The sequence below is a fragment of the Giraffa tippelskirchi genome, chromosome 14 (genome assembly GCF_054371585.1).
Source record: "Giraffa tippelskirchi isolate mGirTip1 chromosome 14, T2T-mGirTip1v1.2.pri, whole genome shotgun sequence".
NCBI lineage: Eukaryota > Metazoa > Chordata > Mammalia > Artiodactyla > Giraffidae > Giraffa > Giraffa tippelskirchi.
Genome location: NC_137288.1, coordinates 28,491,764 through 28,514,393, shown reverse-complemented (window position 1 = coordinate 28,514,393; position 22,630 = coordinate 28,491,764). Strand labels below are relative to the sequence as shown.

General features: G+C 39.4%; 1 pseudogene; it reads right to left on the bottom strand.

Moving 5' to 3' along the window:
• Window positions 1–841: 841 nt before the first annotated feature.
• Window positions 842–5,427, bottom strand: LOC145534865 (dolichyl-diphosphooligosaccharide--protein glycosyltransferase subunit 1 pseudogene; annotated as a pseudogene).
• Between the last annotated feature and the right edge of the window lie 17,203 nt (window positions 5,428–22,630).

Genomic DNA, 22,630 nt, shown 5'->3' with positions numbered 1-22,630 from the left:
CTATTGTTAAATATTATTCTAAATCTTATAACAGAAGTGAGATTGATTACAAAGCCAAACTTGTTATATAAATAAATTTGACTTTAACTGTACTATTTATCCATAGTGTTAATTTTGAAATTCCATTCTCTTAATGTGAATCCAAGATTAACTATTAAGAAAGTATATGTTGATGATAAAAACATGTAAGCATTCAATTCAGCAAATAAAAAGATTTGTTGTAACAGGAGATTGCATTTGTCATCAGCCACAGATACATAACATGAGAGAAGCCATGCAGAAGGAGGAAAGGGGGAGAGTTCAATTTTTAAAATTATTCCTCACAAATTAAATAACAATAGAAAAAAAAGAGAGGAAAAACTAAGAACGAATAGAAGCTGTGTCCATATAAAGCACACTTTTCCTGTGGAGTAAAGTACTAGGTTTGCCAAAAAGTCTGTTTGGGTTTTTCTTTAAGATTTTATTTTTTTTCACACTCACAGCTTTATTTTCATTTGGTCACATGTGCTTTAAAAAACACACAAACTTGTAAAATGCCCAAAGGTCAGGAATTAGAAGGGCATAAAACAAGGGGCTTACAGGTACAAAGTATATCCTAAGCTTCAGAACAAATAAAACCAACTAAAAAAACTTTTTTTTTTTCCCAAAACACAACAATACTTTGCTTTAAATGACTTTTTTTTTTTTTTTAAGGAACATTGTAGGAACAAAAACTGAGCTTCTTGTGTTTCCTGAGGCAGGGCTGGCTTCTCCCTTCCTTGAAGGCCATCTGCAAAATCCAGAAGCCAGCATCTGCTGGCCTTGATGTTCACCCCCAACCCTGCCCTCTGAAGGTACAGGGCTACCAGGCATCCAGCATGTGGTTGATCTTGGTGACCAGCGCCTGTTGCTTTCCCAAGAAAAGCTTCTCATTTTTGATGTATGCATCTTTCTTGAGTTTGCCAGCCACAGGTGGCTCACCTCCACTGCCGCCTTCAGTACAGCTCCTTGCCCTGCACATTCAGTTTCTGCATTTCCCTCACTTTATCACACAGGCTGGAGCCCTCTGTCTCAAGTCTGGACTACAGCAGTGCCACCTTAGTAGTCAAAGGCCGTGGGCTTCATCTCCAGGCTTCTCTTGCTACTGTTGAAGGTGGACATGTCCCAGGACCATGTGTATCTATTAATGTCTTGTCAAAGTCAAGGCAGAGACCTAGTCTCTTGTGATTCAGGCTACCTTCATCTGGCTTCTGCAGCCAGGTCCTTTGTGACAGAGAAGTTCAGCCTGAAGTAAACTATGATGGTAAAGAACAGGATGTAGAAGGTGGTCACCACCAGCAGGCGCTCCTCGGCATGAGTACCTTGTTGAAGATATAGTCTACCACAATGTCCTAGGGCTGCTACACCAGGTTCTTCCCGTCAGCCACAATCGTGGGGCGGCCAAATGTATCCAGGCAGGTATAGTTCAGCTTGCTGGGGGCTCAGCTGATCTAATAGTGACTCGCCACCTGGATGTTCTTGGCCCCTTCAGGCAGAAGTGTTCTTCACTGTCAGAGAGTCTATCACTTCCTCCTCAAGCACCAGGCTCCAACGCTGTGAATGGAGAGAGGTAGTGCCCTTTGTCTCACGGTTGATTTCTTTTAAGTTATACTATTTATGTGAGATTTCATACATATTAGAGTTTACTATATTTTACAATTGATTTTTTTTTAATGTTAAGATGTACTGAGATTGAGAGAGTTAATTTCTAGGTAGGTTGATAAGGAGTCCAGGGCCCTCAAGGAGTAGAAAAGGACAAACTTTTTTTCTACATTCCTTTACCTTAGTTTTTTCTTTATGCCCAGAGCTAATGATTAAACAACAAAACAACTCATCTTGCTCAAGGGTATGTTTTTCCTTAAACTGTATACTAATGATTCTATAACAACAACGCATCTTGCTTGAGGACATGTTTCTCAACAAGAACCTTCTGATAATCTTGTTTTCTTAAGATGTATGTTGTGGCAGTGAGTTTGGTAAATGTATATAAGGCCTTGATCAGATTAGCTAGTGGATCCCTCTCCATCCCCCTTCTGATGTCTATGTCAGAAGCTTTCTATGTCCCTTTTTCCCTGTAAGAAAACTTCTGCCACACAAAAACTCTGAGTGATCAAGCCTGGTCCCTTGTCCCGAAGCTAAATCTTCTTCAGAGATCACTAATCCTACATGGTTCACTGTAAGTTATCAAGATCAGACTTTGAGTTTTTCTTTTTATTAGTCTGCTTTTATATTTATAAGAATTAAAGAAGTTACTAAAGTTATAAATCATTGTTTGAAATCATAACACACATATTTAGAATTAAATCAAAGTAAAATTATATAAAATAATAACAATGATATCATGATAGCCAACCTTTATTGATAATTCACTACGTACCAGCTAATGGTCTAAGCTCTTTCCCAGTAAAATCTTTTTAAGCAGCTCAAAGATCTCTATGAGGCAAGTGCTATTAATATTCCCACTTCCCCAGTGGCTCAGCTGGTAAAGAATCTGCCTGCAACGTGGGAGACCTGGGTTTGATCCCTGGGTTGGGAAGATGCCCTAAAGAAGGGAACGGCTACCCATTCCAGCATTGTGGCCTGGAGAATCCCATGGACTGTATAGTCTATCAGGTCACAAAGAGTCAGACACAACTGAATGACTATAACTTTCATATTTAGATGGAGAAACAAAGTCACAGAGAGAATACATTTGTACAAGATCTCAACACTAGGAAATGACAGAATCACAATGAGAATTTGGGCAGTCTGCTTCCAAGCCCGTGCTGATAACCACCAGACAGCATGGTCAAAAAGGCAATAATAGAGAATACATGACACCAAATCTTGAATCATAGTCACTCTGCTAGACATGAAATCTCTAGAAATATAGTTAACAATACCGTGCTGCATACTTGAAATTTGCTGAGGGTTGATTTTGAGTGTTTCATCATAAAAAAAAAGTAACTAAGTGAGGTGATGAATATGCTAATTAGCTTGAGTGTGGTGATCATTTCACAATGTATACATATATCAAAACATCAAGTTATATATCTTAATTATATACAATTCTTATAAAAAGGAAGATGATAAAATAGCCACTCGCTTAATAAACATAATAGTGATAATTAGGATGCTATAGAGCCTTTTAAAGCTTGTTTTCACCACTATATTGTTACATGAGGTTCTCATCACTTGATGGGATGTTCTTGTCACTCAGGCATAGAGAGACTATTTGATAGAATATCCTAGAAGCACTAGATTTCAACTTGAACTTTTCTCAAGTCTTCAATGCTCTGCCAGTTAAAAAAGTACAGACACTATTACCACTAAAATTAGCAAGTAACAGAAAAAAATAAAAAAAGTAAAATGTCATCAATAAGAAGAAAGTCACCAGCAATCAAAACTGGTGAGAAGGGAATGTCAAAATTAACAAATAGCACCTGCAGAAAATGAATAAATTAGATACTTATGATGCTTTATTATTTTAAATTATGACACCACTAGCTGAGCTGGAAAGGCTTTTTTCCACTTGTTATTATATCTTTAAAATTATGAATTCCATCTTGAATGCCTCTTTAAATAAGATTAATTCATACCATTTCCCATTTAATTGCTTTATCTGTTTTGGTCCATTAGATTCTATTTGAGATTATAGCTTTTATGATAAATTAAATTCTAGGGTTTTATTTTGACATCTAAGTTAATTTTTAATTCTGAAAAAAGTTCTGCCCTATGCAATTTAGTTCTTTTGAAATGCTGAAAAAATTGTATTTGGAGCATTATAAGTTATTCATGAAGCAGCTATTTCGTTAAGCTTTCTTTGAGTTTTCTTTGGTCTGAATCTCTTTCGAGAAAGGCCTCTCTGAGGGATGTTTGTGTATCCGCTCTTCCTATGATTTCCAAAGGGAGATTTCTCAGAGGAGGTTGCTTGGTTGGAGTACACCTGGATGACAGGGTAGAACTGAATCCCTACACTGCCTTCACTTGATTAACTGAAAAGGCTTTAGAGTCTTTCATATGGGTGATTCCCTGTAAATTAGTCTGGGTTTAGCCATGCAATCAAAGCCTCTCTAAGAATTATAGGAATAAAAATGTAATATGGGAATCAGGACTTAAGAAGAGCAAGAAGAGTGAAGGTCAGAATGACTGCAGTCACAAGTTTGGCATAAGTCATTGATGACTTTGGCCAGAAATACTGAGGTGGGTGGTTAGCTGAGAAATTCATTTAATTCTCAAGTTTACAGAACTATCCAATCATTATCCCAGTCTACTGCATCAGAGTAGGAGTGCATAGATGAATCTGTGAAGCCATACCAGTTGGCCTCCATGACTTTCCTGTTTCCTTCTACTTCCTAAATCTGGAGCTGTAACAGAAGAGGGCATTCTGAGAAATACAGTATCTAGCTTTTCCTCACCAAAACAGATGAGATGTTAGACATTGATGGTGATGATGCCCACCAATGGCAGTGCAACCTCTCCTATGAGATACAGAATGAAATGGGTCATCACGTGAAAAAATAAACAATGAAAGTCCTATACTCTTCCGTATGTTTAATGAATCTTTAAGTGTCATGATATGTTGAAAATCAACTCAGGTACTGTCAGTTATTATTTGAACATCTTTTTTGTACCTGCCATTATGGTAGGCACTATAAGTTAGGCGACTTTGTTATTTCAAGGCACCCAATCAGATTTCCTCTAAATGTTTAAATTTTACCTAAGAGTTGACACACTTTGACTGTTGAAGAGTGGCAGTAATTTCTAGAGCATTTTGATAGTTTTTTTTTTTTCAATAAGGAATCTGATTATTTGAAATCAGTGTTGACTCAGACATTTTAAGGCATTTGAAATCATGAGTGTTCCACACATTTAAGACATACAATGGGTGTCAACCTGAAGAAAGAAAGATATGGATAAAATCTACTATTTACATTTGAGCCATTTGGGTTTGAATAGCTCATGGGAAGTTAAGCCTTCCAGAGACTACAACACACAATTTTGTGTCTCAAAGCTGTTTCTTTTAAGTTTTTGACTGTGTATAGTTCTCCACAATAGCCATCTGTGTCCAGAATGTCCTTGCTGACAAATAGTCTGTAGACTTTGGAGTCTTTGGAGGCAGATATCATATCTAGGATGTATTCTATTCTCATTGACTAACAACATACTAGCTACATGGAAAAGATGCAACCCAAGTGTATAGCATTAGTATTTACAGTAATTCAAACAATGGTCCTAGACTGTATCAAGGAAATGTGCCTGTGCCCTCTGGGAAAGTGATAGTGTTTCTTCCAAAGTACCTCAAGAGTAGCATTTATCTTCTTCCTATATGAACTGACTTCCTGTTACTCTCCCTTCAACTCCTCCACTCTCCCCTTTGCTCGTTGACCTTCTCACTCTTCCTGGAACTTGTGAAGCACTCCTCCGCATAGGGCATACGAAATTCTCTTTGCCAGGAAAGTTCATCTCCACAATAATATCTTAATGGGAATGTTGCCCAAGAAAACCAAAGCATGTCCTAAATAACTACCGGAAGTTAGGATCAAATTTAGGTCATAGGGTCTCAGGAATCCCATTTAACTGTTGCAAATAAATACTCTAATGTTTTAAAGGCTGATTTGACTTGTTAAATTAAAAAAAATCTTCAGAGCATTATCTCTCCTCCCCTCCCACTGCCCACTAGCTAATCTGAAACCTTTATATCCTCCATTCAACATATTTGATTCCTAAAATGTTGCCTGATGCAGAATAGAAGCTCAATAAATATTTTTGAATGAATGAATAAACAAATATGAGATTTCAATTAACTTAAAGTTCTTGGACTCACAGTGAGTAGTTCAGTGAGAAAGTGGCCCCTGAACCTAATCAGTAGTCTCCTATGAATCCTGTAGTGTCACCAAGGAAGGCCCTTTCTTTCTGTGTTTTCAATATTGATGGAACTGGTGTAGTCTGAAAAGTGTGCATGATAAAATGTCATCACTAAAAAGTGCATGATTAGTTTTAAAGATTTGGAAAACTGACTCATATTCCTATTTAGTGGAAACATATCTGAGATCTTCCCTGGTAGTTCAGCTGGTAAAGAATCCACCTACAATGCAGGAGACCCCAGTTCGATTCCTGGGTGGGGAAGATTCCTGGGTGAGGAAGATCCCCTGGAGAAGGGAACAGCTACCCACTCCAGTATTCTAGCCTGGAGAATTCCATGGTCTGTATAGTCCGTTGGGTCTCAAAGAGTTGGACACAACTGAGAGACTTTCACTTCACTTTGTCTGAGGACACTATCTTTCAATATTTTTTAGTCACCTGAACCTACAAACAGTTTTCCAGAAGCTCATCATTTTAGCTCATTAGATATTTAATCATATTATAAATTTTGGATTCTCCCAAATTTTTTCCTGGCATTATTATTCACTTCATATTTCACATAGAAGCTATTATTTAGTGAACACTCAATAAAAACCCCACTCAACTGTATTGTGATAAGGAGAATACATTTTAACTTTTTCAAAATAAAGTTCCAAAACTGCTTAATCAATTGACTAAAACATATTAAAATATCTATGTAACTAACAATATACTAAATAATTTGTTATCTCTAGAGATATTATAATGGTTGAGGTGTTTATATACTAGGTGAAAAGATAAAAAAGAAACATTTGAAAAAGATAGAAAATTAGTGCTAAACTGGAAGCCTCTGATGAGAAAGGCAAAAACAACTGAGAGAGGAGAGATTGCTACAAACTGGTGTCATAAGGGAAATTTTCACGGAGGAAAAGGGCCTAGAAGAACAGAGAGAACCTAGGTAGAGGCATAAAGAATTTGAACAAACCAAACTGACTGCAATAAATAAATGAGGTCAAAAATAATAATAATCAAAGCTTGCTCCAATTTTGGCTTACATCTCTGCATCTGATTCATTTTGGTCTCTAATTTCTGACCTGTAAAATGACTCATGATGTTTATCTTCTGGCACTGGTAGGAAGATTTATGAAGATGGCATGTGACAGTTCCTGGAAATATGATCACTTATTAACCACTTGTTTGTTCATTCTTGGAAGATGTTTCTCTCTCCTGTATATGAGTCATATAGTTAGTTTATTAAAAATAAGAAAACCAAAGGGAAGTTGTGACTTTCACTGGGACAAAATCAAAAGTTTGATATGTGTGTTTCATGTTCTCTAGGACCAGTCCTGACATTTCCACCTCCTCCAGCCTATCAGTTGAGCTGCCCACACTCTAAAATTGGATGTTGCCTTACCAAGAAATATATTTCATTTCGTTACATGTCTGCTTTTTTCATGAAAATTTGAGGAAAAGAAACCTGTTCTTACTACTCCACAGTCACTGCCATTACCCAGAGTTCTTGCACAGAAACCTCTAGCAGAAATGGGCTTCCATGTACAAAACTCAACTTGCCTTTATCACCAATTCTCTTTAACTAAGCTTACTTTGGACTGAATGATTGAATGCCCTAAAATTCAAATGTTAAAGCATTAACCCTCAACATGATGGTATCAGGAAGTGGGGTGTCATTGAGAGGGGATTAGGTTTAGATGATATCATGAGGTCCTCATGATGGGATTATAACCCTTATAAGAAGAAACCCAAAGGGTTTTCCTCTCTCTTCTTTCTCTCTCCTCCCTGTTGCCATATGAGATACAGCATCTACAAGAAGGCAGCCATCTACAAACCAAAAAGAAGTCCTTCACCAGGAACTGATTAGATCAGCACCTCAATCCTGGACTTTCCAGTTTCCAGAACTATGAGAAACAAATGCTTGTTGTTTAACTCACTTAGTCTGTGGCATTGTGCTATGGCAGCCCAAGGTGGCTAAAATAAAGTTCTTGGAAAAATCACGGGGATCAATGCCATGGTACTGCAGATGAGTGAAATGAAACTCAGAACTAAACCACCCCAGATACTTAACTTGAAAAAAAAATCATTGAAATGTCTGCTAGTAAAAGGTTGCTTTCTTCTTCCAACTGAATAATTTATCTTCCATAATTTTTATCCTTTTATAATATTTTCTAAGAATGATTGTATTATTTTTCTAGTTGCAAATCATATGTGGTTTCTAGAATTAAGAGAAATGGCCTTAATTCTCTTCCCTCTGCCTTGTATTTCATCTTATTAACTCACAGTTTTCTTTCTCAGTCCCCAGCCTCAAACCCTCTTCCTATATAACCTGTTTTTTTTCCATCTTTTGATTTAATTTTCTGTGGTGATTTGATCCTCTCGGATCAGCCCCAGTCATCATAGGAAGGATGGCAACAGACGCGGTATTGGACAAGCAAATTCCAGTGACAGGCACTAGCAGGTGCACATAAAACCAGAGGGATGCTTCATGCAGGCAATGCTATCAGCTCACTCAGAATCAAGATAGCTGCCACCCCCTTGCTCAGAGCTCATTGCTTTAAATGGAAGTCCTCTGTAAACATTCATTCAGATGGATTTATTCAACAGTGTTTAAGGCAGAGCTGAGTTTATTACTACAGATATGGTTGGGGCTCTTACAGAGTAGCATAATGCTTCATCAGCTGCCACACCAAACACACCCAGTATCTATTGACAGGAGTCTAGGGGGTTTTTATGGCAGAGCAGAGATGGAGGAGGTTTGCTGGAGAATTTGTTTTCATAATATTCTGAGTGGGTTAAAGTTTATGAAGATTTTAAATCATCTCTTTTAGCTTAAATTATCTTTTTTTTTTCCCCTTTTGCCCATCCCTGTCTCCAAAGAAAGTGATAAGCCTGTCAAAGAAGGAATTAATTAAGCAAATCAATCAGTCAGTTTTATTAAGGAATTACAAAGCCCAAGTGAAACATTAATTATTCAGATAATGGGACATCTTTGAGCCTTTCTTTTCCATTATTGATAAGCTGCTATCTATCATCCAGACTGCTTTAGAACTGATTTAGTTGTGAATGAAGCCAGGTCATTCAGCCAGAGCATATGGTAGTTATGAGCACTGTTGGGAAGCTGGAAGCAAAAGAAGGACCTGGGGCTCTCTTCCCTCAGCATGAGTACAAATGGTGACCAGTGCAAGACAAGGACCAGGGCTTAACTGCAGACATTGCAGTGAAAGGCTCGCCGTGTTGCTGCCATCCGTCTGATCAATGATGGACACTGAGGTAATGATGTTGGGGCTTCTTTTCCTTCACCACAACTAGATTTCTTCTTTATCTTAGAAGAACAGCTAATGTCATATTTATATTAAAGCTGATGTCACTGTTTAATAATTAAAAGAAAAAAATGCCCTTCATTTAACATCTAGAGAAACTAGATTTATTTTTTTTCTCTGCAGCATTAAGGTGACAAAAGATTTCTTTGAACATCAGAATTTTCTATAACACCCTTGGTTTTAGTGTGTGTATATATATAGGAGAAGGGGATGGCACCCCACTCCAGTATTCTTGCCTGGAGAATTCCATGAAGAGCCTGGAGGGCTACAGTCCATGGAGTCACAAAGAGTCGGATACGACCGAGTGACTAACACACACACACACACACACACACACACACACACACACGTATGTATATATAGAGAGAGACATGAACAGGATTAAAAGTGTAGGATTAAAAGTTTCGCTCAGATCTTGTCTGATTTGTGTCAGAAGCTCAATTACTTATTCATTCTTTCATCAAAGATGTATTGAGTACCTACTATGTGCTGTATTCTGACAATGAAAACACTGGGACTTCATGGTGCTATGATAGAGCACTTACTAACAAAAATATATTTTTTTTATTCAGATAAGCCATCAGTACCTCAAAAGTAAGTTCAAAATAAACAGAATCTAAGCTCTCAGTGCAATAAAACAATCATATCAGTAAGTAAAATAAACAAATTGTTTTTTCATAAATCACAGAAGAGAATATATGAAACCCAAAGGGTCCATTGAAACTTAGAAGAAACTCCTATGGAATAAAAGAATATAAGGCTGGCAAGGGGGGACATGCTGGGCAGGGCATGAGAGTTTAAGAACATTCCTTGCTCTTTTTATCACTAAATGGCTTTGTTTAGAGCTCACTAGCCACAGATAGACACATTTCTTAAACTTTATGGGCACAAGCCAAATCTAAAAACACTAACAATATATCTCAGTACTTAGAAAATTCAGGAGTCAGCAACAGCTTATTGCAAAACTGTTAGACAACATTGTGAAACTACCTCCTTCTAAGTGATAACTCCCTCTCCTCAGCTCTTATAAAATTTTGTATTACTCATACCACTTAGCATATCTTATGGATAGTCAGGCAAAGGCTTTAAGTATGACACCATATTAAAATCTCCTTAGGGCAAAACCAGAAGTGTGAGCAGTAAGATAAAACATTGATAAATTGAACTCATTAAAATTAAAAATGTTTGCTTTTGTAAGCAAGGTCTTCTAGTTAAAGGTGGTGGATCAATACTAATGCTCATCTTTTGCTCATCTCCTCTCTTCAACACCCCACTAAAATTTAAAATGTTGTTCTGAAAAGGCAATAAAAAGCAAACACCAAATGTAAAAACAGACAGAAAATATACTGTGAGTAGAAACATCATTTTATAAGAAATGCCTGAACATTTCTAGAAACTGAAAAGCAATCAGAGAACATGTAACTGACACCAAAAGACGAGAATGTCACACAAAGCCATTTCCAGGCAACAAGAGAGCGCTTCTGTTTGTTTTCGTAGAACCTAAAGAAGTTCCAGATTCAGAGAAAGTGTGAACAGCCTGCTTCGTACTCCCTTGCCTGCATGAAGTGGGCTTGCTTATATGTTTCACACTCTTTCTTATTTCTCACTCTTACATTTTGTCCTCCCTTGTGATGAATGTGGTGGTTCTTTGCCTGTTGTGACTCCTTTTAAATATCAGTTCAATGAAACATGCCCATGAACGATTCCTCTCACACTATACTGCCCTTACTCCTTAGGGTTTTGTCGAAGTCTCCATTTCTAGACCTATCTGCCTGAAAGCTTGGCTAAATTCTCAGTTTGTCCTTCCAAGTCTTGCCACATTTCCAAGACACTAACAATTTTTTTTTTTAATGATCATCTAATGTATTTAGGGCTCATTTAAAAAAATTTTTGTGCAGCCTCAAGACTGGTGAATTGGAAAGAACACTGGAACATACATTAGAAATTCTTGACTTTAATCCTTAACTCAGCCACCAGCTTTTCCAATGCCCTTGGACTCTGAAGGCTGGCTGAGCTGATATTTTGCTCATTTGAACCTTAATTCCAGAGAAGGCAATGGCACCCCACTCCAGTACTCTTGCCTGGAAAATCCCATGGACGGAGGAGCCTGGTAGGCTTCAGTCCATGGGGTGGGAAGAGTCCGACACAACTGAGCGACTTCACTTTCACTTTTCACTTTCATGCATTGGAGAAGGAAATGGCAACCCACTCCAGTGTTCTTGCCTGGAGAATCCCAGGGACGGGGGAGCCTGGTGGGCTGCCGTCTATGGGGTCGCACAGGGTCGGACACGACTGAAGAGACTTAGCAGCAGCAGCAGCAGCAGCAGAAACTTAATTCAAAATTAAACCTGACTGAGTGTCTGATCATCGAAGCACTTCTCCAAAAAGAGTCATACACTCATCCAAGCAATTTGACCAACATTTTCTTAGAGTTTTCTGAACACTTCCATGGAACTTTTGGACTTTTCAGAGAATGGTTTTTCACAATCACTGCCATGAAATCATGGCATTGACTTAACAAAACTCATTTAATCTTCATTCATTTATTTCACAAATATTTACTCTCAAGACTAAGTACCAAGCTTGATAAAAGTCTATAAAAATAATCCTGAGAATAGAAGATAATTGTTTCTCTGCCCTAGAAGTGTTATGATTCTCAAGTCCTCAAAATGGAAACAAGCTCACTGCCTCCCACACCACTCCCTACACACACACTCTCACTTTCCATTCACCACACACAACCACCCAGTTTCACAAATCTTCCCATCTCCGCACTGCTGGTTTTTTAGCAGAGTGCCCCTCCAGCGGCACCAGGGCTGAGCCTCAGCTGTACAGTCATTCTCAATTTGTCTCAACCACATTATTTCTCCCACTAGCCATTTCAGAGCACATCACAGCCGCCTGTCATTTCTCCATTGTTCCTCCATCTCATTTATTTTTTTAGTATTTTCTCAACAGTTCCTCCAGACGCTCTCATTAAGCACTGAGCTGATTAACCTCCTGTTTCTGAGCAGTGGAGCTGTGGTGAGCTGCATGGACTTGCAAGAGGGCCCCCCTCCCTGGGAGTAAACCAGTCCAGCTCCAGTTTACACACCTGCCACAGCTCACAATTGGACTTGGCACCTACTCGGGTTCACTTTTTTTTTTTTTTTAAGCTTCTGCTCTTTTTTTTTTCCAGACAAGGATATACTATGGTCCCAATCATCACCACTCACTGACAATATCTGTGATTGAAATATCTCAGTCCACAGAACAGAAGCTTTCTATTAACTTTGCAGACATGTTTTCCATGATACAGACCCAGTAGTCCCTTAGCAGATTCTCTCCAAGATGCTCTGGTTCACGGCTAAGAGCTGCATATGCAGCCTACACCACAGATACCTGTGCACCGAATCCAGAGGGAGAGATTGTTGGGTTGCCTTGGCAATCTAAAGTAGCCAAAATGGTGCCTCACTATAATGTAAGTCCTTCCCATGTGCATACCCAAGCCAAAGTGTATTTGAATCTCTTCTAGATCTTAGCATAGCAAAATTTGGGGTCACAGTTATTACAACAAGCATTCTGGTAGGCCTGAGCCCCAAATTTATAAAAAGGTAAACAACAAAATAAAACTCTCACTCTCTGACCCATTCCATTCCAATATTATAGAACATGAATCAGATTTTGCCTGCACTGGCTGAATCTGTCTAGATTGAGACAGTTGATCAGCTACTTTGTATTCATCTTTGTACATTCTGTGGATAAACTTTTTACAATGATACCATAGTAAGTTACTACTTGTTTTCTAAGCTTCCCTCCTTGCTCTAAATAACAGTAGTGCATTACTTTATAGTTAACAAAACATTTTTAAGCCCACCAATTTATGTATTCCTCAGCTGTGTGAAAGTGTTGCCATCATCTGTGATTTTGGAAGGCTTGCCCAAAATTATACAAATAACAATGAGAAACCTGAAATTGAAAGACAGACTCAGGTTACAAATCTTAGTTTTTTGCTCTTATACCAAGCTGCCTTCCTTCTATTCTTGTTCAAAGAAAAAAAGAAAAAAGATGTCTTTAAACATGGGGTACTTTTTGTTTTCTGGAGAAGGAAATAGCAACACACTTCAGTATTCCTGCCTGGAGGATGCCATGGACAGAGGAGCCTGGAAGGCTACAGTCCATGGGATTGCAAGAGTCGGACAACACTAAGCCACCACCACCACTTTTTGTTTTCAGAGCATCTTCACACACATGATTGCCATGTTCTGCCCAGTGCAAGCGGAGAAGGCAATGGCACCCCGCTCCAGTACTCTTGCCTGGAAAATCCCATGGATGGAGGGGCCTGCTGGGCTGCAGTCCAAGGGGTTGCTAAGAGTCAGACACGACTGAGCGACTTGACTTTCCCTTTTCCCTTTCATGCATTGGAGAAGAAAATGGCAACCCACTCCAGCGTTCTTGCCTGGAGAATCCCAGGGACGGGGGAGCCTGGTGGGCTGCCGTCTATGGGGTCGCACAGAGTCGGACACGACTGACGCGACTTAGCAGCAGCAGCAGTGCTATTCCTCATCACTCCCACACCTCATTCTTGGATGAAATAATGAACTGCTGATGGTGAAGCTGGAACTAAACCTCATAATTGTCTGTTTCCACACACCAAGTCTTAATAATTAGATTGTAAATGGGGATGAGGAGGTCATAATTGACCATGAAAAGAAATTCAAAAGTAGAATAGCAATATGTATGACTCCAGCTTAAACTATATAAATGAAAACAGTTCAAGCCCTAGCTGAGAGACCACTAATGATAGATTGGGTAGTAAACACATGGACAAGAGATATCTTCGAAGTTGGAAAAAATAAGATCATATAAACAACTTTCAGCATACTTCCCTTCTATCAGCAAAACCTGAGAATAGTTTCCATCGGGTAGAAACACAAATATAGAAGGATCAATATCTGGTTTTCCTTCATCCTCACTGGCTGCTTCTTCCCAGGCACCTTCTCTTTATCCTGTGTATGACTGATGCCAAAAATTTGGCCTCTGTGCACGGGTGCCAGATTGAAACTTCAGAAACAAAGTTTTGAATGAAGTGGGGGAAAAAAAATAAAACAGCTTCATTGTTGGTCAGGCAAAGGGGGACACAGCAGGCTTCTGCTATTGAAAATTGTGTGTCCCAATCCAGGAGGATTTGTTGAGGAGTTTTCATAACAATGGTTTAAGAGTAGGGTGGCTCATCAGATTACCGTGTATGCAGGGCCTGAGGTATTTTAATCTGGTCTCAGATAATCTCATGATGAGCTTCTCTGTTCCCTTTAACCTGGCGGTCTTCTCTGGAATGAAGAATACTGAAACAATTCATTGGGAATTTTTACTTCTTATAAAAAGCTCAAAGATATCCTTCCTTCTATCTGTTGAAGCAGAACCAGGACTCTGACCCAAGGTTGTACTCCTGCTTCTCGGCTGCTCTTGCCTCTGCATCCTCTCCCTTCTCTGATTAGCAGTTGTTTATATCTGCCCTTTGGGACTCTGGGAAGGCCATGGAGGCTCAAATCTGTTCCCTGCAAACAAAGAACAGAAGACATAGAAAGGCTTCCATACCCAGAAGCCCCACAGGGTCTTGCTCAGTTTCATGGTCAGGCCACTCAAGATGGCCACCCTCTTGCTCTCTGTACATCTCCTGCTCAACCAGTGCTTGCTTCACCTATGCCCTGCTTCCAGGACTGACCTTCCTATTCACTTGTGCCTGCCTGGTTAGTGATTCTTCTAACCTTTAGATCAGAACCACTCTACCATGATAGGTTATCAAATGGACAATGAGGGAAAGTCCCTCTGCTGGTATCCCTGGTAACCAGGGAGCCAACCTGATGTCAATTCCCCCTAAAACTGGAAATGTCCTCTTTCCTCAGGGAGTGAAGACTGCTACCAGGGCCTGTGGGCTTTCCAATATACACACTCTAGGATCTTGCTTCTAATGTGTAAGCTCCCCCATCCCTTAAAGCACCGATGTCTCTGTTGCTGCCTCCAGGCTCTTTTCTCCATCTTAAATCTGGGCAAACACAGGTATTGTAAGCCTGGAGGTGCAGCCCAACATCTTGGCTTCTTAATGCCTAACTGTCTCAGCACTTTACACTCAACCTTCAGATCTCTTGTATCTAAAACATCTCCCTAAGTGTCTTTCAGCCCAAGCTGAAATCAGTCTTCTGGTCTCAAATTATGAAAGATAAAATTTTGGCATTAAATAGCTTATAGTCACCCATCAGACAAACCAGTCACAGAAGCTTCACTTTTTTTTTGTTTGTTTTTCTCTCACTATGAAAGCTTGAATTCTTAATTTGCTAGATTTTTATTAAATATGGCTATGTTTTAAGAGTAATATTAAGTTGGTTTTTAGTTATCAAAATATTGGTGTGAATGTATTTACCCAGGATCTTTCTTGAAATAAGAAAGTGTGGTGATAAAAAATCCAGCTAATGAAGAAAGCGGGGTCTCAAATGTGCAAATACCAGCAGATGCCTTCAGAGAAGTAAGATGCAGCATACAGGGAGATGTGAGAAGGACAGGAGAAGCAGGTCATGGGGCCAGGAAGAGGACTGGGGGATGTAAGCTCTAGTATGTGTCTCTGAGCAGGTACTCTGCCGGGCACCTCTGGAGTGCACCACAATAATCTTCACAAAAATCCTACCCCATAAATATTGCTACCTGTCTGTATCATGCTGTAGCAGAGAGATTTTAATCCCATGATTGCTTAGACTAAATCCTGAGAGGAATCAGGATTACTGAGCCAACCCATGATGATGCAGAAATTAAAATCTAAGTTTTCCTCCAAAGCCCAACTCCCTCTGACCTGTCCACTTGCCCCTGTAATACGGGCAATGCTGAGCACTTCGGTATCATAATTCAAGTGGGCTTGAGGTCTATTAGATGATGTTAGATGCTGCTAAGTAAACCTTTAACTGTTGTCCTATCTTTGTAACAGATTCACCTTTGGTAAATTGTGAAGCCAAGAGAGTTTGTTGGTATGATCTCCACCCTCTTCTTTTCCCTTCTGTTCCAGATGCCCACTTCTGGCCTCCGTCCCTCACTTAAATCCATATTTAACTCCTGTCTTGACAGTGTGGTTTCCTGCTTTCTCCCCATCTACTCCTCACCCTGAAATCTGATACTGCCTGCCCTCATGGGAACCTCTGACAATCACCAACATAGTGACTGCAGTTGCTGACGGGGGTGTGGCATATATTTCAGATGTGGTGGTTTAGAATCATTTGCTTCAACGAGAAGCTTCTGAAAAAGTTGCACAAGGATTGTCATAAGGATTAGATCTAAAACCAAAGGAATGAAGTGTGAAGAGCAAGTTTTCAGGCACATGGCATTGAGAAGGTGAGAGGTTCATGCTGGCATTTCGAGATCCCTGAGATCATTCCACAGAGGCAATAGGTTAGTCCTTGAGTTAATTCCTGAAACTTAAACACGTTTCCTCACATTATAGAAAATTAAACTTGTTTTGTAGCCCTACAGACATTGTTTCCTAAAAAGCAAAAAAGAGTAGGTTTTCATTTCCTCTTCATTGAACCCAACCCCAGAACCCTGGTGATCCCATCCTTACTCTGGAGCAAGTGGCTGCATTTTGGAAGAGTTGTAGCAAATGTTTAACCCTAAGTTTTTGTGTTACTTTCTTTTTTCTCAGTCCGTGGACACTAACTATATCTATAGCAGTGTTGACTATTTTTTTCCTTCAGTAATTTCTTTTCCAGCAAGCATGATTCTAGGTCAGCATCATTAGAATCATCCAAGACGGCTGCATGCCAAATCCCTTGTAACTTCTGCTGGTACTCGGGGAGAAGATCACTCTGAAGATCTTCTGAAGACCCCAGAAGATCACTCTGGGGGCTTTCAGCCTTGGTTTGACAAGTGACTTTGGGCAAATTGTTTAACCTTTCTGGGATGCAATTTCTTCATCTATAAAAGAGAAGCAATAGTGTCTTGAGAATACCCCACATAATATATCTGTCCTTGCTTACAGCATGTTATAACTTTCCAGAGGGAACTCAGTGAATTATTTTTCTTTTTTTTGCATTACTCCAGACTTCTACTTTGCACACATAAGAGGTCTTACAAAAGTACTCCTACAACTTTCCAAAGATCATTTAAAATTGGGTTGCAGATACAAAGTTGTACAACTTTTGTAGGATGGATAACTGTGGCAAAACTAATTTTGCTCTGTTTGGATCTGGAATCTATACAAGAATGACACTGTGTACTGTTATGTAATCCATTAAGAATGTCCTTTCACTTTTTTTTTTTTTTTTGCCTTAGAAATGAGCACATCAAGATGTTAACAAAGCACTTGTAGCTTATGACTTTAAAAGTCTCGCTTGGATCATGAAATACTATAAACACCTCATTCCTCCTCAACATAGTGTGAAGAACATAGAAGTGTGGACTGCAGTAGGGCATGGTCTGAATGACAACATGACTGATGCCAAGAATATTAAAATTCCACTTCACTAACCATTCAATCTCATTCACTTCAAGACATTATCCTTACTCAATCATTTAAATTTTGTCTTCAGATATAGAGTAACTTGGGATATTTATAATGAAATCTTTGACATAGTGAAGAAAACTCTATAAATACACAAATAATTCTGGATTTTATTCTTAGTAAAATGTATTTTTTCAAGAGTAATTATACTGATTCCTTCTCTTGTACAAATAAAGATTACTGTCATTTTTTCCCCCTTTCTTTGAAATACATTCAGTGAAATAAATCATTATTTTCCTCAAGAAAAAAAAAAGAGTTAAAACGGCAGCTTGCTTATATAGTTGATGATAAAATACAATAATACAATATAAAGAGCTATTTGTAGCAGCAAGCACATATTCTATACTCGATTAATGCTACCTAGTAATAAAATCCACATTTCTTAACCAATCACTCTCCCTTGTAACAAGATTCTGCAGTTCCTAGGGGGAAAAAAACTCTTCCTTTGGAGGCATTGTAAGCATTTTCAAAAGTCATTTGTCCCAATATTTGCTTATTATAAAGATAAATAAATAAAAATTTTAAAAAGCCATGATAAGCTAAGTCTAATAAGCTTGGTATCTGTCCTACAAATTTCATGTAATGAAACAATCACTGGTCATTCAGAAGGATGTCAGCCAGCAGAATGGAATTCTCTTCCAAGTTATAAGCCAAGCTGCAGGGGGTCACAGATTCCAAATATCTGACCCAACTCCCGAGAATAAGTCAAAGGAAACAATTCTAAACTTCCTAACAGCACTTGCTCAAAGAGATTAACTCATTCCAAACCAGCAGCCTCATTGTTTAAGCCTAGAGAGACACCATCATCAATCAATTCAACCAAATTGTGCTGAGTCTTCTAAGGGTGTGAGTGAAGCCATCACAATAAAACGAACTGATGCATTTACTAAATATATGCTTTGAGAAAGAATTAGGCAGTACAGTTTCATTTTTACATCACTACCCCAATTTTGGAAGAGCTTAATCTGGAAAATTTCCTGTAATTTATTTATGCCATCTGACAGTCTGTCTGTCCCTTAGGAATGAAAATAAACTGATAATCTAATTACACCCAGGTTTTAAGGACATCATGAATTAGCTTTTCTAGAAGGAATGGCCTTTTAAAAGAGGCATCCAGACAGGGCAATGGCTCGTCAAAAGCCGTGAAGATTAATAAATTTTCAGACAACAGCAGATGACATATTTGAAGACAAAATTATATGGCATCCATCAAATTATATCACTTAAATAAATCTTCAACTACATAAGTGTTTTGCTAGCTGTTTATTCATTTCCACAGAACTATTTAGTTTAGACGGAGAAGGTAATGACAACCCACTCCAGTACTCTTGCCTGGAAAATCCCATGGACGGAGGAGCCTGGTAGGCTGCAGTCCATGGGGTTGCGAAGAGTCGGACACGACTGAGCGACTTCACTTTCACTTTTCCCATTCATGCATTGGAGAAGGAAATGGCAACCCACTCCAGTGTTCTTGGAGCCTGGAGAATCCCAGGGACGGCGGAGCCTGGTGGGCTGCCGTCTATGGGGTCGCACAGAGTAGGACACCGACTGAAAGGATGACTGAAGCGACTTCGCAGCAGCAGCATTTAGTTTAGAACGTAGTGCTGTCAACTTAAGGTGGTAGAGCAAAACAGACATTCAACGATAGATTAAAGAATTGCTGTAAGTACAAAGTGTCATGAGAGTGTGTAATCAGGACCTGAAGAAGTTTGGGGAGTCAGGGAATGCTTCCTTGAACGTTTCTACCTAAGTTTTAGTAGAAATTATATATGAAAGGGAGTTTGACAAGAGAGAAAAAAACCACTTCAAGAGAAAAGATTGATACCTGTTAATGCCCTGAGGCAAGACAAGCCCGCCTTTACAAAGCACTGACTGAGAGGAGATTGGTAGGAATAGAACGCACAGCATGAAAGAAGAGGCTTCTCAAAAGGTTAATAAGGTAGGCAGCAGACAGAACCCCTCCCTCCCCGCTCCCCCAGGCCTTACTCCTTTCTAAATGAAGGTCAATGGAAACCAGAAAATATTGAAAGCAAGAAAAAGAGAAGAATAAAGGGGGAGAATGTGTTAGGAATCCATAGCAGAGGCCTGGAGAGAAATGACAAGAGCGTGGCACAGAGTGGATGCGGAAGATGGAAGGGAGTGGAAGAACAAGGTAAGAACCAATACATTTTTCTGCTTGGTTGTATATGGAAGCTGCAAGCAAGGGGACAGAAGGAAAAATTCTTAGTTCTCTGATTTGCTCAGCTGGCTGGATGATGATGCCATTATACAGACAGGGCTTTCTGGGAATCCCAGGGGCTTTCATTTCAGTGCACTATGCTCACACTTTGATCTCCTCTTCTGCTTTGCAACATAGTAATTTTGGGCAAAGCATATCATGAGAAAACCAAAAACCTTGTATCAATAGCTTAGGAAAAATAAAATAAGTATTTCAATGGACCACAAAAAGAACAGAAACACAAGATGAAGACAGAAAATAAAGCTGCAGGTCTTGTCACCACAGATTCAAAGACAGATAGTGGGGACTTCCCTGGTGGTCCAGTGGTTAAGAATACACTTGCCAGGGCACAGGTTCAATGGCTGGCCCAGGAACTCAAATGCCACACACCTCGGGGCACCTAAGTCCATGTGCCACAACTAGTGAAACCCACACACCCTAGAGCCTAGGCTCTGCAGCAAGAGAAGCCACAGCAATGAAAATCTGTCTACCTACACTGGAAGTAGAAAGTAGTACCTGCCCACCACAAACAAAGAAAGCCTGCATATAGCAATGAAGACCCTGCATAGCCAAATATAAATACATTTTGTGGTTGTTCAGTCACTAAATCCTGTCCGACTGTTTGCAACCCCATGGACTGCAGCACACCAGGCTACCCTCTCCTTCACTAACTCTCGGAGTTTGCTCGAACTCTTGTCCATTATTCCATCCAACCATCTCATCCTCTGTCATCCCCTTCTCCTCCTGCCTTCAATCTTCCCCAGCATCAAGGTCTTTTCCATTGAGTTGGCTCTTTCAAACAGGTGGCCAAAGTATTGGAGCTTCAGCTTCAGCACCAGTCCTTGCAATGAGTATTCACTGTTGATTTCCTTTAGGATTGATTGGTTTGATCTCCTTCCTGTCCAAGAAAGGGACTCTCAAGAGTTTCTCCAGCATCACAATTCAAAAGTATCAATTCTTTGGTGCTCAGTCTTCTTTATGGTCTAATTCTCACATCCATACATGACTACTAGAAAAATCATAGCTTTGACTAGACGGACCTTTGTTAGCAAAATGATGTCTCTGCTTTTTAATATACTTTCTAGTTTTATCAGTCATGTCCGACTCTTTAGCTTTTCTTGCAAGGAGCAAGCATCTTTTCATTTCATGGCTACAGTCACTGTGTGGGTAATTTTGGAGCCCAAGAAAATAATATCTGCCACTGTTTCCACTTTACCCCCATCCATTTGCTGCAAAATGATGAGATCAGATGCCATGATCTTTGTTTTTTGAAAATTGAGTTTTAAGCCTACTTTTCACTCTCTTTTTTCACCTTCATCAAGAGGCTCTTTAGTGCCTCTTTACTTTCTACCATCAGGGTGGTATCATCTGCATGACTGAGGTTGTTGATATTTCTCCCAGAAGTCTTGATTCCAACTTGAGATTCATCCAGCCCAGCCTTTCACATGATGTACTCTTCATATAAGTTAAGTAAGGAGGGTAACAAGCAAGGAGAAAACACACAGCCTTGACGTACTCCTTTCCCAATTTTGAACCAGTCCATTGTTTCATGTCCGATTTTAACTGTTGCTTCTTGACCGGCATACAGGTTTCTCATGAGACAGGTAAGGTGGTCTGGTATTCCCATCTCTTTAAGAATTTTCCATGGTTTGCTCTTATCCACACAGTCAAAGATTTTAGTTTAGTCAATGAACCAGAGGTAGATGCTTCTCTGGAATTCCCTTGCTTTTCCTATGATCCAATGGACGTTGGCAATATGATTTCTGGTTCCTCAGTCTTTCCTAAATCCAACTTGTACATCTGGAAGTTCTCAGCTCACATAGTGTTGAAGCCTAGCTTGAAGGATTTTGAGCATTACCTTGCTAGCATGTGAAATGAACACAATTGTACAGTACTTTGAACATTCTTTGCCATAGCCCTTCTTTGGGGTTGGAATGAAAACTGACCTTTTCCAGTCCTGTGACCATTGCTGAGTTTTTCCAGATTTGCTGGTATATTGAGTACAGCACTTTAAAAGTGTTTCAAAAGCATTTTAGGATTTTAAATAACTCACCTGGAATTCCCAGGGAATCTGACATTGAAGGGCATTGGTATTTGATTACAAAATATCCACAGAACTAGGGGAAACAAAGACTCTTGGAGGGAACATACAAACTTTGTGGGCACCAGGACCCAGGGGAAAGAAGTGACCCACAGGAGACTGAGCCAGACCTACCTGTGTTTGAGGATCTCCTGGAGAGCAATGGATTGACAATGGCCTACTGTGGGGTCAGGAGCATTGGCAACAGCTGTCCTAGGATGCACATGAAAGCATAAGTCATTTTAGATGTCACCTTTAGCCCTACTATACAAACAGAGGACTCCAGGATTGGGCCAAATACATTTTAAGAAATTAAAAAAAAAAAAAAAACAGGGAGATATTGGTGGCCAGGAATTCTGCTTCTCTTGTCAGCAAAAGAGACTAAATGCTCTGAATTCTAGAGAGGAGATTGGATCTAGGCTCTTTGCTTGTAAGGACAAGCGGAGGGCCCCCTCATTAATATAAATAAGCTTTAAAAATCCCCACAAACTGTTGATTATCAATATCTGGTTTCTGGTAAGTGAAATTAAAATCTACAAGCTTATTTATATCAATTGTTTATAGAAGCTTGACAAGTGATTATCCCAAAGTGGAAATAATCCAAATGGTCCTCACCTGAAAAATGTATAAACAAA